Genomic DNA, 13,454 nt, shown 5'->3' with positions numbered 1-13,454 from the left:
AATTTTATTTTGCATTGTATTATAGACGTCAAAGACTTGTTATGTTTCAAGTTTTAGCTCATGAAAAATCTGTTTGATCTGTTTTCAAGCGTGATTCCAAATGGAATTTCTATCTTTTACTGGTGTCAGTATTTGCAGATCGATTAGTAGCCCTATTTGTAATGTTATATCTCCTAATCTATGATAGATCAAGTCAAATGGATTGTTCCCCTATGTTGCACTCCAAAAATACTTTAAGTGTGTTAGTTTTTAAGTCTTGATGAATCCATCTACACACTTTTCTAGGTCAATTCCATTTGCAAAAGAAGTCTTTGTTAGTGTTTCCAGCTTGTAAAATCCAAGTAGCCTACTTTGAATGATTTCCATTTGTACCCTGTTATTCATCATGAGCCCAAATCACAGATCCATAATGTCCTCATGACACAGAACCGATGCCCCAGTTTTCATCTTCCCAAGTGTTAGTTTTCCTAGTTTTTGAAGCCAATTCTGAACCCAATTTAGTCTTTTCTGACATGTTTATCTGCAGGTGATTTTAAGAGGTCAACTTTGATAGCAAATATCATTTGGCTCCAAATTCATCATGAGACAAGGTTTGATGGGGTAAGAGTATGTAGAAGAGAGAATCAATGTGTCAGTTCTTAAAGCTCGGTTAGGTGTTTAGGTTAGTTTTTAAAGCTGGTCAAAGGACCTCCCAGAACAAAGTTGACAGTCTACAAGAAAGTGATAAAATGATTTTTTACTGATGGTTCATTGAATGAACTTGATTCTAATTAGTTCAAGATGATCAATAGATCAATTTGGCATTTCAGGTGTTCAGAAATGAATTGCCTTTTTTAGTCAGACCCGCTTTGGGACCCGACTAATTCCACTATGAAAAAGTGAAGTGATATTTGAGGGTTGATTTTAATGTGATAATGAAATATATGCATATCAGTGGTCTAATTTTTAAAAGGTATGCAAGATTGTATTAATAATGATAAATGAGTATTTTGATTGGAGGTTTGTATTCTGAGCCATCCATTTTCTTTTCCATGAGTTTATGGGATGTTAAAAGTATAATTAGAGCATTGGTCGAAGAGATTGTTCCTTGTAGATGGCCATTTAAAATAAAAATCCACATGTGTGTTAAGTTTAAAAGGGGGAAGCTTCTGAGATGAACAATAGGTCATTCAAGTATGCTTGGGTGCTTGATAAACTAAAGGCTGAGCGTGAACGTGGTATCACCATTGATATTGTTCTGTGGACGTTTGAGACCACAAGGTACTACTGCACTGTGATTGATGCTCCTGGACATCATGATTTCATTAAGAACATGATTATTGGAACATCCCAGGCTTATTGTGTAGTGCTAATTATTGATTCAACAACTGGAGGCATTGTCTGGTGATAATGTGGGATTCAATGTCAAGAATGTTGCTGTGAAGGATCTTAAGAGAGGATATGTGGCCTCTGAATCCAAGAACGACCCCGCCAAGGAGGGTGCTAATTTCATAGCTCAAGTTATCATCATGAACCATCTAGGCCAAATTGGAAATGGGTATGTGCCAGTGCTGGATTGCCACACATGCCACATTGCTGTGAAGTTTTCTGAGATCATGACCAAGGTTGACATACAATCTGGCAAGGAGCTTGAGTGGATTGAAGGTTGACCAAGCAGCGATAAGCGTCATGGGGAAAACAACAATATTCTCAAATAAAAGGTTCCAATTTTGATAGAAGGAAAATAACAAAGGTAGCAATACAAAGATTCTGGCAGCATGGGTCATGCTAAAGACAAAGCATGAATTGCTAAGAGGAATCCAAGCAGCCTACGCAAAGAAAAGAGTTTGAAGGTTACACTAAAAACACAAAGGCACCATACTACAAAGCTTTCCACACCAGTACAGAGGTGATAATGTAATCAAAAAAACTTGCTATTTAAATCGAAGGCACTAGAAGAGCAAGCTACAAATTATAAACAGGGGAGTTTTATAAAGCTATAGTAAAAAACATTACTCATGCCAAATAATAAGGAGGCATCTTTTGACTCAAAGGTGACCACCAAGCTACACATAGGGTAGTACCAGTTATAGGAATTTCCATAGCTTTGAAGTTTCCAAGCTTGAAGAGGCGAAACACAGGGGAAATGCCTTAATAAGGCATTATCCCATATGCACAATGTGGACACTTTTAAAAATGTTTAAATACTATTGCACTCGGTTAGAGTAATGTCTATATGACACAAGCTTTTAGAAGCCATAGGTTGATATGGTGGAGCCTGTCCATGGTAACGTTAGTGTGACACATGCACAATTTTAAACAAAAGTGCTATGTTGATGATGTGGCAGGTTTAGGAGCCAATGCTCAAGATGTTGCCACCTGGCCAGATTGACGGCTTGTGCATCCCTACTAGATTAAGATGCTCATGAGTTAAATAATGTAGGAATCCCCCTAATTAACATGTGGCAATGGGTCCTAGCTGATGATGAGGTGTTGCAAAAAAAGTAGTCTGAGATTGATGCATAGGATGCTGCCACATGGTAGATCTTATGGATAATTAATTTTCATAAAATAGAAGTGTTGATGAAATAAATAATGCAGGATTACAGAATGATGACACATAGCACAGGTCCCACAAATGATGAAATGGCATCTAATGAGTAGTGGTCAGCCAATCGGAGGCCACCACGTAGCAAAAAGGAAAAGGTCAAACTAGGGTTGACCACAAATTTGAAGGAAAAGGAAAAAAATTTAAGTCATAAAAACTTTATTTTAAATTCCTTTTGAGAATAGGTCACATGTGGACTTTTAAATGCAAAACTAGTTTTTTATAAAGTTTGAACCTTAGAACATTTTAAATTTTTTGAAATTTAAAATCAAAGATGTTGTAGACCTGATAGTTATAGCAGGGGATTATTTTTCAAATTGACTTTCAGGGGGTTTCTAGTACTCAAAACATAGGCTCCAATATACCGTTGGAATTGGGAAAAGAGCTTGTTTTTGCACTAAACACCACTGGTTCATGCTATAGGAGGTTTTGTCTCTCTAGTTGATTTGTGTGTTTCATTAGGTATTTTGAGTTGCTAGCCAAAGAATTCTATAGAGAAACACCTAAAACACATTCAGTGACCTTTTTGTTTGGTTATTTTAATATTTGTGGTGTTTTGGCTAAAAGTTTGATAAATTGGCACATATCCAGATTCAGTTAGTAGAATTTTGTCTTTTGCTAAGATATTTTGCATTTAAAGAGGCAAAATAGAAAGGATATGATTAGAAATTGATGGGAGAAGGTAGAGAGAGGTTTTGCAACTCTAGGAGATGGAATTCTAAGTGGACACATGTCACTCTAAGATTAGATCCCATAATTCTTTCTTTCCTTTATCATTTTATCTCTCATTCATGGTAAGGTTGTTGGTAGTTTTCTCTGGGTAATACCACTAGGGTTCCAGTGTTCTACTATTGAAAATAGGATTGTAGATGGTTTTTCTTCCTAAATATTGAGCTAAGCTCTACCAATGAAGGCCACACATCCACCTTGTTCAGGTTTTCATTTCACATCATGTATTGTCATTTTGAGATACTGGAAATTGATGCTAGATTATGTGAGGTATCTTGAGTTACATTTTGTGTTACTAGTTTGTATATTTAGTCTTTCCATGAATGAATACAAAAGGGGATTTACATGAGTTATCTGAGTTCTCTTATTCTGTCTCCTAATTCTTCATGTGTTGTTAACTTTGGGATTAAGTGGATAATGTTCATTTGATTTAAGGCAGCTTGGTTGAGTTGTATGTCAGATCTTTTTTGCTTTTGATTCAAGCAATCAAGTAAATGCTTCATCATTCTGGTAGGGTTTCTGGGTGCATGAAGGGGATATTGCATAAGTATGGGATTTGGGGATTTCAGTTGACAAACTTGATTGTAATGCAATCTAGTTAGGTCATCCTGTTGGTAATGACTCTATGTCCCAATGGATAAGGCACTGATCATTAAATCAAATGCAAGATGATATGAATGTCATTTGCACAAATCTTTTATTCAAATAAATTTAGTTTTTCATGTCTTGTAGTGGGCTAAAAGGATTTAACCCTCACTCAACTTGTGAATATCATGGGATTTTCAATTTGCTAATGTAGATCTGTGTTATTATATGAGTTATTAGGAGATATAGGGGTTTTCACTGTAGTAAATAGATTCATGGATTTTTTTTTGCACTAGTACGGTATCAATTGAATCTCTGGTCTACCCACCTAGGTTTAGCAGAGTCTTAAGTAGAAGAAGGGTCAGAGCCTTATAGTTGGCCCAGTGTCTGAAATGGCATGTTGAAAATGGGAGTTAGCTACCCCTAGATATGTCATATTCTCATTGGGATAATTGAAAACCCTCCAACATTTTCAAACATTAACAGGTTGTGCCCAAAAAAAAGGAAAATTGATTATGTTGAGACTTTTGTCCCTATTGCTATATTGGAAGGAGTAATAAATTTATTAGATTATTCTACTTAGAAGAAAATCAAAATATATAAAATGGATGTTAAGTCATTGTTTTTTAATGAAATACTTGATGAGGAAGTCAACATAAAATAACATGAAGGATTTGTTGAATAGATAAGAGAAACCTAGTTTGCAAGTTGAACAAAGCTTTGTATGGACTAAAGTAAGCACTGAGAGTCTAGTATCAAATGTTGTATTCATACTTAATTAATAATTGTTTTGTTAGATCAAGTGAAAATAATAATCTATATTTGAAGAGTGAAGTTCAAAATATGGTATAGATTGCTGAAATATATGTGGATGATATCATATTGTGTGGCAACGATTTGTAAGGAAAATCATTTGTTGATCAAATGAGCAAGGAATTTGAGATATCTATGTTTGGTGAGATCAAATTTACATAAGAAAACAAGTTCATCAAAAAAGACATAGTATACATGTGACTCAATATAAGTATATTAAGAATATTTTGAAAATATTTAGGGTGGATGTGTGAAGGCTAGTTGGTACTCTTATGGTGACTAGATGAAAAGTGTCTAAGGAGGATACTATTATTGAGGTAAATGAGACACAATATATATAAATGATTGGGAATCTATAATATGTTGTACATAGTAGACCTAATATTACACATGTAATTAGAATTATTGTGATGTTGTCTTCTAATCTTAAGGAAACACACATGGCTGGTATTGAAAGGATATTTATATATTTGAAAGGAACATAAGAATTTGGATTGTGGTACAAAAACAAGATAGTAATTTTAAACTCAAAGTCTACATTGATGATGATTGGGTAGGAAATATTTATGACAAAAAAATTATAAGTGGTGGATGTTTCTTCTTATGATAAAGACTTATTACATGGTTGAGGAATAAATAGAGTTTCATATCATAATATAATGCTAATGTTGAGTATGTTGCTGATGTAATTAACTATTCAAATATTGTTTTGATTAGGCAACTATTGGAAGTAATGAAACAAGTAATTGAGCTTGTTACTCTCTATTGTGATAACACTAGTGTAATAAATACATCAAAGAATCTAGTCATAAATTCAAAAACCAAGGATATAACTATCAAGTATCACTACTTGAGAGAGAAAGTACAAGAGAAAAAAGTGAGGCTTGAACATGTGAAATCTAAAGAAATTTTTTAAGACATATTTACTATGCCATTGCCTGAGGATGATTTTTTAGTATCTAAGAGGTAAGTTAAGGGTCCTTTCCCTATCCAAGATTAACTAAGAAAATATATGTGTTGCATTTTTTGGAACTACAATTGGAATATAATTATTATGTTCTCATTGATGTCAAACCTTACTAGTGAGACATTTTATAAAAGTGTAGAGTGCCATACTATTTGACTAATGAATAGGATATAAAAAGAGAGATAACAAGATGAACTAGTAAAGTAGTTGAGTAAAGAGGAGTAAGTATTATTGAACTAAAAAGGGCACTTGATCAATTACTATTTGAAAAGATTATTATAAAGTAAAGTCCACAAAGATAACTAAGAGGGTGTGTGTGGGGGGGGGGGGGGGGGGGGGGGAGTGGTGTGGTGAATCATTTATCCAAATTTTAAAGTATTTATCAACCTTATTAATCCTTAAACATGTGACCAATATAATCAGAAACCATAAGAAGATACACATACAGAATAACAATAGATATATTAACTAGGGAAACTCTTGATCTAAGGGAAAACCCTGGTGGATATGGTACCCATAAAATAATGAACTAATATAAAAGTTCATTATAAAAGAATGAAATACATTTACTACATATTAGTCCCTATTAAGAGATTTTGAATTCGTATTAGGAGACTCCAACACTATTAGGAGTTGTACCAACCCTATTAGGAGTTGTAGAAGGTAGAAGGACCCACTATGGAAATAGCTTCAGGGGAAATACCACCAAACTTACTGTCCAACTGATCTCTATATTATTCCTTGCAAAATAATAAAAATGAAATAACTAGAACTATTTTTCCTCTCTACTAGACCAAACCTCTTATACATCTTAGTACCACAACACCAACTTCACATAAAATAATCCTTTGGATAGTTCATGTGCATTTATTAACTTTGTATCTCCAATAAAAATGTTCTTACTTACATTCCTTACCTTTTACCACAAGGAAAATGACCATCCTTTATAGAATATCCTAGAAATAATTCAATGAGTCAGCCTTGAGGCTTTCCCAATTAATTATAATAAGACCTCATTAGGATATTTTAATTCATTACATCAATTAAAAAATACCATCATCTCACATTATTTATAACTTATCATCAGTGCAACTTTTGACCTTTCCCACTTGTTGACATCATCATCGAGCTATATACTATCACTGTCTAACTTTGATCATCATGATTCTACACCTACTAAGAGATATAATCCAAATATCAGAAACTGCTACTCAAGTACTATATCTATACACTATCCTCTTAATTCTTGAATAACTCTTACACATTGATGCCATAGAGCCTAGTGGGATTGACCACAAGGTGATCAACTGGTCCAAAAACCCTCTTAATTGAAGTCCTTCAACCAAATCTCTTGGTAAAGATGATCAAATGTGAAAGAACCAATCACAAGTTCTACAAGGATGATACTAGGTTATCACAACTCTACACCAAAACAAGGAAAACCCTAAGCATTAGGGAACCCTATGAACAAGACAACTTATCACAAGTTTCTCATAATGCACAAATTGACCAATTTTGAGAAAACAAAATTAAACTTCTTAAAATGACCAAGGAAGACTCCAACACATGGTAATAGTATATTTAGGTCACAAATGACATGAAACTATGGTTAAAACCAAATTATGTAAGTTTTTCCACGTAGTTGCATTGTTAAGCCATCCAAAAAGGCTAGTAGCCCTTTTTGATGAAAATTGAATTTTAAAGGAAATATCTCCACACAACCTCAGGGAAAAATTTTATTTTTGAACACCATTTTGGGACTTACAAAACATACTAAGGCACCACAGTTTGATGATACAAAAATATGGGCTTTTGTTCACTTTCTTGCTTAGGCAACTTGGGCAATTAGGCCCCCATTTACAAAGGAAGTACATGTTCTAGGACTATTTCATGTAAAAAAATAATAGGAAAATGTGAGGACAATGTTAGAAAACTTACAAAGTTGATATCAAGTCTTGGTGACAAGTCTAGTTGGAGTTGTGGAAGATGTTGCATCCTTTTCCTAGCATGCACATGGGAAATGCATGCCTAGGGCATCAAATTTCTCAAGGATCCCTACAAGTAAAAACTTAAAACCACTTGCATCTTAAAATACATATCAATACAAGGATTTCACTAGATGCCATTAAATTCCCATCATGAAATCCTCCTCTATACTTGAAGATGCTTCAAAACCCTAGGTTAGTAAGAAATTTGGACCTACTTACACAAAAAAGTGAATATCTTGAGTTAGGGAGTAGAGGAAGACTTAAAACCAGAAGCATTGGAAAACTAATTCATCCACCTATCTAAAAATGCAGGTTTTAAACTTTGGATGAATCCATATGAACTCATACAATATAGGACATCAAGTTGCTTGCAATAAAAATAGGGTATCTTTATTGATTGTAAGTTGAAAATACATAATAGTATGGTGGCCTTGGAGAGAGATGGAGGATTGGGATGATGCACCCTAGGAGTTGGGGCATGTGTTCATGTCATGACCACTAATAGGTTGATCTATGTACATAGTGGAGAGATTCCTACTTACTTACATATGGCAACAGTATGGGTGGCTGCAAGACATTTCACAAGAGTACTACTACTATGCGCATCTAGTGATAGATTTGGACCACAGATGGTCCTCAAGGTTAGATCAAGGGAGATCTATGATAGATGTGCACAACTTGGTTGTGATATATTAGGAATACCTACCAATGGTAACCAATAGAGGGATGACTCCAACTTATCTAGTGGGGATGGTGATACCAATCCAGCTAGTACTGGCATTGTAGGGACCACAATAGTAGCCACAATAGCCACAATAGGTGAGACATAGGACATGCCAGGTGCGCATTCCACCTTGGTAGATGAGATTGGACCTAGTTACGAGTGGTAGTGGGACAAGGCAGTGGAGGCCATAAGGGGAGATTCGATCTTTAGGATCCATAGGAGGTGATGTGTAGAGACCTTGCACAAAGGAGTAGTGGCTAGCCAAGCAACTGGTTGAGCAGGGGGATGAGGAGATGCAAGACCAACCTGTTGTAGGGACTCAGGGTAGGGATGTCTTGGCACAGACCTAGGAGGCTCTAAGGAGGGCTAGAGAGTAGATATGCACAATATAGTAGCAACTAAGAAAGCTACATATATAGGTAGCTATGAGAGACTTTCGAATTACAGATAGGGAGCATGAGATCTATGAGCTATGAGAGTCTAGTTAGAGCTAGTAGATAGGAGAGTTGAGTATTAGTAGCATGAGATCCAACTATAATTAGCTAGGATGACTTATTATTTTGCAACTGATGTAGTGGTTGTACTAGATGAGGTTGAGAAGGCATCTCAATTTTCACAATATGCATAAGAGTTAGGAGGTGCATGACCTATAGTGAGACCTGATATGCCTCCTCCTCCTCCTCCTTTACCAATGAGAACTGAGAGGGAAGGAGAGAGTTAGATTATTATGTGCTCCAATTTTGATCTGGCTCTGTAGTGATTGATGTGCCAACATTTTTTGTATCATTTTTGAGATCAACAACACTCGAGTAGCATGTAGTTTTGCACTTGATGTACACTTTTGATATATATATATATACAAGATTTTGATTTGAGTACCATTCACATGTGTCACTATCTCTCTTTTTAGTTTGATGTACATGGGATGTTTATGTTAATGAATATGAATGTAAAAATGATGTGATGTGTGAATATAGTGTAGATGAGATGAACCATGAAATTATGGATAAAATGCAAAATTTGAATGAACTAACATCTCATTTAGTGTTCTATTTTTGGTTGATAGTGATAGATATTCCTTGAAGATCGAGAGGACAAACCAAAGGACCAAATGCTTGTGTAGTCATAGAGAAGCATGATATTTTGAAGAAACCAATAGTTTATAATCACAAAGGATGCAAGTAGATCTACAATTGAACCATGTACTTGTGCAATTCAATCTTATGCTAGATAAAAACTTAAACTAGATGCAACCCTAGGTATGGTTACAAAGCTTTGATAATTATCATCACTAAGCATGTAGTGAAACCCTAAACATCATACAATCCCCACTAACATTGAAATAATAGGAATATGAATAGGAAATTTGTTCTAGTTTTGTTGGGATTAGATGTAAGTATTCAAGGTAAAAGAAGCCAGAATGACCAGAACATTTATCCCTTTTAATGCAGCAAGCTAAAATAAGCATATACGCATAAATGCTAGGATGACCAAAAAATTTCTTGCATGCAAACACACTAGGCACATGAGAGATCCTTCTTATTCTAAGTAATTAGTAAGTATTATGTCTGTAAAGACCCTTGTGTTCATAACCTAAGATAGAAGTGTGATAGGTATACTCATAGTGACCTGTATGTTCACTTAGTAGGACAAGCATTAGTATTTACTATAGCATAAATAGTTCACTCCAATAAGAAAGGAGAAGAACCAACCTAATTGATTTATCCATGTAAAAGGAGTCAAGGTACACATGACCATCCAATATGAGGCGGAGGTTCTTATAGTGGACACCCTCTTTAGATGGATGCTTTAAATCATTGGAACTAAATCACAAATAGAAAGAAAAGAAAAGATCATGCCCCCAGTCCTCACTTCTCTAGTCAGAAATGACATCATCAAGTTGCTCAAAGAGACATGAAAAAGAAAAAGTGAAGAAAACAATGAAACACTCAGCATATCTTGAACAAGTTCATCATTTTGAGTTCATTGTTTGGTGTTATAGGATTGATGCCAAGTGTCAATGTTTAGAACATATATGAAATAAATGTCTTTAGTAAATTGACGATAATAGACAGACTTAGTTAAAATAATAGGTGACTAAAGTCAAAGAGGAATCTTCAGTAAGAAGTTTTTTTTTTAGGAAACTGAGTGATAGTAGATAGACACAGTTAGAACAAATGGTGATTGATGTGAGAGAGATCTTCCATGAGAGGAATCTCAAAAGTGATACTAGTGATAGTAGGCAGACATAGTTAGAACAACTGGTAATTGTTGAGAGGGAGATTCCTATGACACTAGGCAGACATAGTTAGAACAACTAGTAATTGTTGAGAGGGAGATTCCTATGACACTATAGGGCATTTCCCCAAAGTTATGACAAGATTAAATCCATGGATACATGAGAAAATGTAGGAAACTAAAGTAGGAAAGCAACTATACAAGAAGCCAAAAGATGCACTGCAAGATATAGCATTGGGAACAAGAAGTGCCTATTTACTAGGTTTTCACCTTCTTGGCACAATTTTTTTTTATTGCTACCATGATGCCTTTTTCCTGGCTTTCACCAATGGCACCTTTTTTGTTTTTTTATTTTTTTTGTATTTTTCTCTTTTTTGATTTTTTTTTTTTTTTTTTTTTTTGAGTTTTTCAATTGTTCTTGGTATTACTAAGGTGCCTATTGCTTGGTTTTCACCAAGATAATGATTTTTTTAGTACTTTTTACAATTTTAAGATTTTTTTAGGACATTTAAGTATATACAGAGAGCTTCTAAAATTAGATTAGCTATAGAACCACTTCAAGTGGAGAGTGTTGATGGGCTCCTTGAGCACCTCTCCCTTGGTCATAGAAAGTTGATAAGCACAAGATCCAAACACTACAATGACTATGTAGGGACCAAACTAGTTAGGTTTGAACTTCCCTCTTTTTTACCCATTGTTTCTTAGAATGAGATCACCTAATTGGAAGTCACATGGCTTAACTTTCTTATTATAACTTTTGGATGTATGTTGCTGATAAGCTCAAAGATGATCGTGTGCCACTTGCCAACATTCATCTAACCATACTAGCTCTTGAAGCTGAGATAGTCTGTAGTCATTGTTAGTAATGAGGCCCTTCATGGAGATTCTCAAAGTAGGAATCTCAACCTCAATGGGAAGCACAACATCTACTCCATATACTAAAGAAAAGGGTGTTGTACCCATTAGAGTTATGATACTTGTTTTGTAAGCCCATAAACTTAGGTTAATTTGAAGGTGCCAATCCCTTCTAGATTTGCTAGCTATGTGATGCAAGATCTTAAGGATTTCCTTGCTGGATGCCTCCACTTGGCCATTACTCTAAGTATAATAGATAGAAGACCAATGTTGCATAACTCTAAACTTTTTACATAACTCCTTAAGATCCTTGTTTTTAACCTATGCTCCATTGTTAATAATAATGAAGTTACACCATACTTGCATATGATGTAATTCATTATGAAAAAAGCTACATTTTTTCCATTTTCTCTAGAGAGAGGAACTACCTCTACCCATTTAGTGAAGTAGTATGTAGCTGTAATAATGAACTTGTGTCAATTTGAAGATGATGGGTGACTTTGACCCACAAGATCAAAGGCCCATTGTTAGAATGCTCACAATGTGATAGATGGAATTAGCTCTCTAGCTAGAGCATGAATCAGATTCCCATGGAGCTAGCATTGTTTACATGACTTGGCATAATTGATTTCCTCTTGCTCCATATTTGGAAAATAGTAACTAGCTCTAATAAGATTATTAGCTAGTGTCAAGCCATTAGAGTGAGATCTGTAAATGCCCTCACAGATATGAATTAATGCATGTTTGGACTCATAAAGTTCTTGATACCTAAGGATTATTCTATTGAGAACTCTCCTAAAAAATTCATCAACAATAATAACATATCATGAAGTATTGTAGATAAGGTGACATTTTTCATTCTAAGTTAGACCATCTAGAATTGTTTGGTCACCTAAATATTAGTATATATGGTGGTACTAAGATTAATCATGTCCTACAATAGAACACATCTTATGAGATTTAGGGGATTTGTAGGTAGGGTAGTGTAACATTTCCACTAGGAACTCATATCGAAGATCATTCTCTGGCATCTGCAACATGGAAGTAAGAGTAGCCATGACATCGACCACCTAAGAAATTTGTTGAAAAGTGATATGAGAAAAGTATTTCTTCATGTCATCCACCATGCATTTATATGAGATCAATTTCTCATCCTTTTTTTGATATACATCATTGACCTAGTTAATTATGAGTTGGGAATCACCAAAGATGTTCAATTGTTCCACTTTCCATTCAACTACAATCTTCATGCCATTAATGAGAGCTTCATATTCAGCAATATTATTTGTACAAGGAAAAAAAATCTTGTATGCCTTAGGAAATGAATACCTTTGAGGTGTTATGAATAGTAGCCCAACACCGAATCCCTGTTATGTGAAACAACCATCAAAGAACACCACCTAAGTTTGGTGTGTAAGCATTAGAATTGATTCATCAAGAAAGTCAATGTGTAGAGAAAGAAGGCTCTGCATTGGTGCTTCTACTAACTAATCAATAATTTCTTGTCCTTTGATAGCCTTCCATTCAACATACTAAATATCAAACTCACTTAAGATCATGACCCACTTAGCCACCCTCCCTATTATAGCTACATTGTTAAGTATTTCAGTGGATCAATTTTAGCAACTAGTCATGTAGTATGAGCAAGCATGTAGTGTCTTAGATTTGGGAAGTGCCGATGACTACCAAGAAAGCTTTCTCAATAATATTGTAATTCATTTCATAGGAGATCAGTGTACAACTCAGATAGTAAATAACTCTTTCCTTATTATCATTTTCTTCTTGACCTAGCAAGATACCTAAGGATGCTTCTATTGCTGAGATGTACAAAATAAGAGGCTTCCTATGAATAGGAGGCATCAAAATTGGTGGATGAGAAAGGTACTTCTTTATCTATGTTTGACTCTATTCACAATCTTTGCTCTAGTTATATTTCACCCCTTTATGCAGAGTTTTGATCAAAGTTTA

General features: G+C 34.8%; 1 pseudogene; it reads left to right on the top strand.

Moving 5' to 3' along the window:
- Positions 1-1,044: 1,044 nt before the first annotated feature.
- On the top strand, positions 1,045-1,649 carry LOC149566679 (elongation factor 1-alpha pseudogene; annotated as a pseudogene).
- Positions 1,650-13,454: the final 11,805 nt, after the last annotated feature.

This window comes from Cupressus sempervirens, chromosome 3, assembly GCF_028749045.1.
Source record: "Cupressus sempervirens isolate cs-2001-9-10 chromosome 3, ASM2874904v1, whole genome shotgun sequence".
Classification (NCBI taxonomy): domain Eukaryota; kingdom Viridiplantae; phylum Streptophyta; class Pinopsida; order Cupressales; family Cupressaceae; genus Cupressus; species Cupressus sempervirens.
The sequence above is the reverse complement of the archived record's forward strand: the minus strand, read 5'-3'. Positions and strand labels throughout refer to the sequence as shown.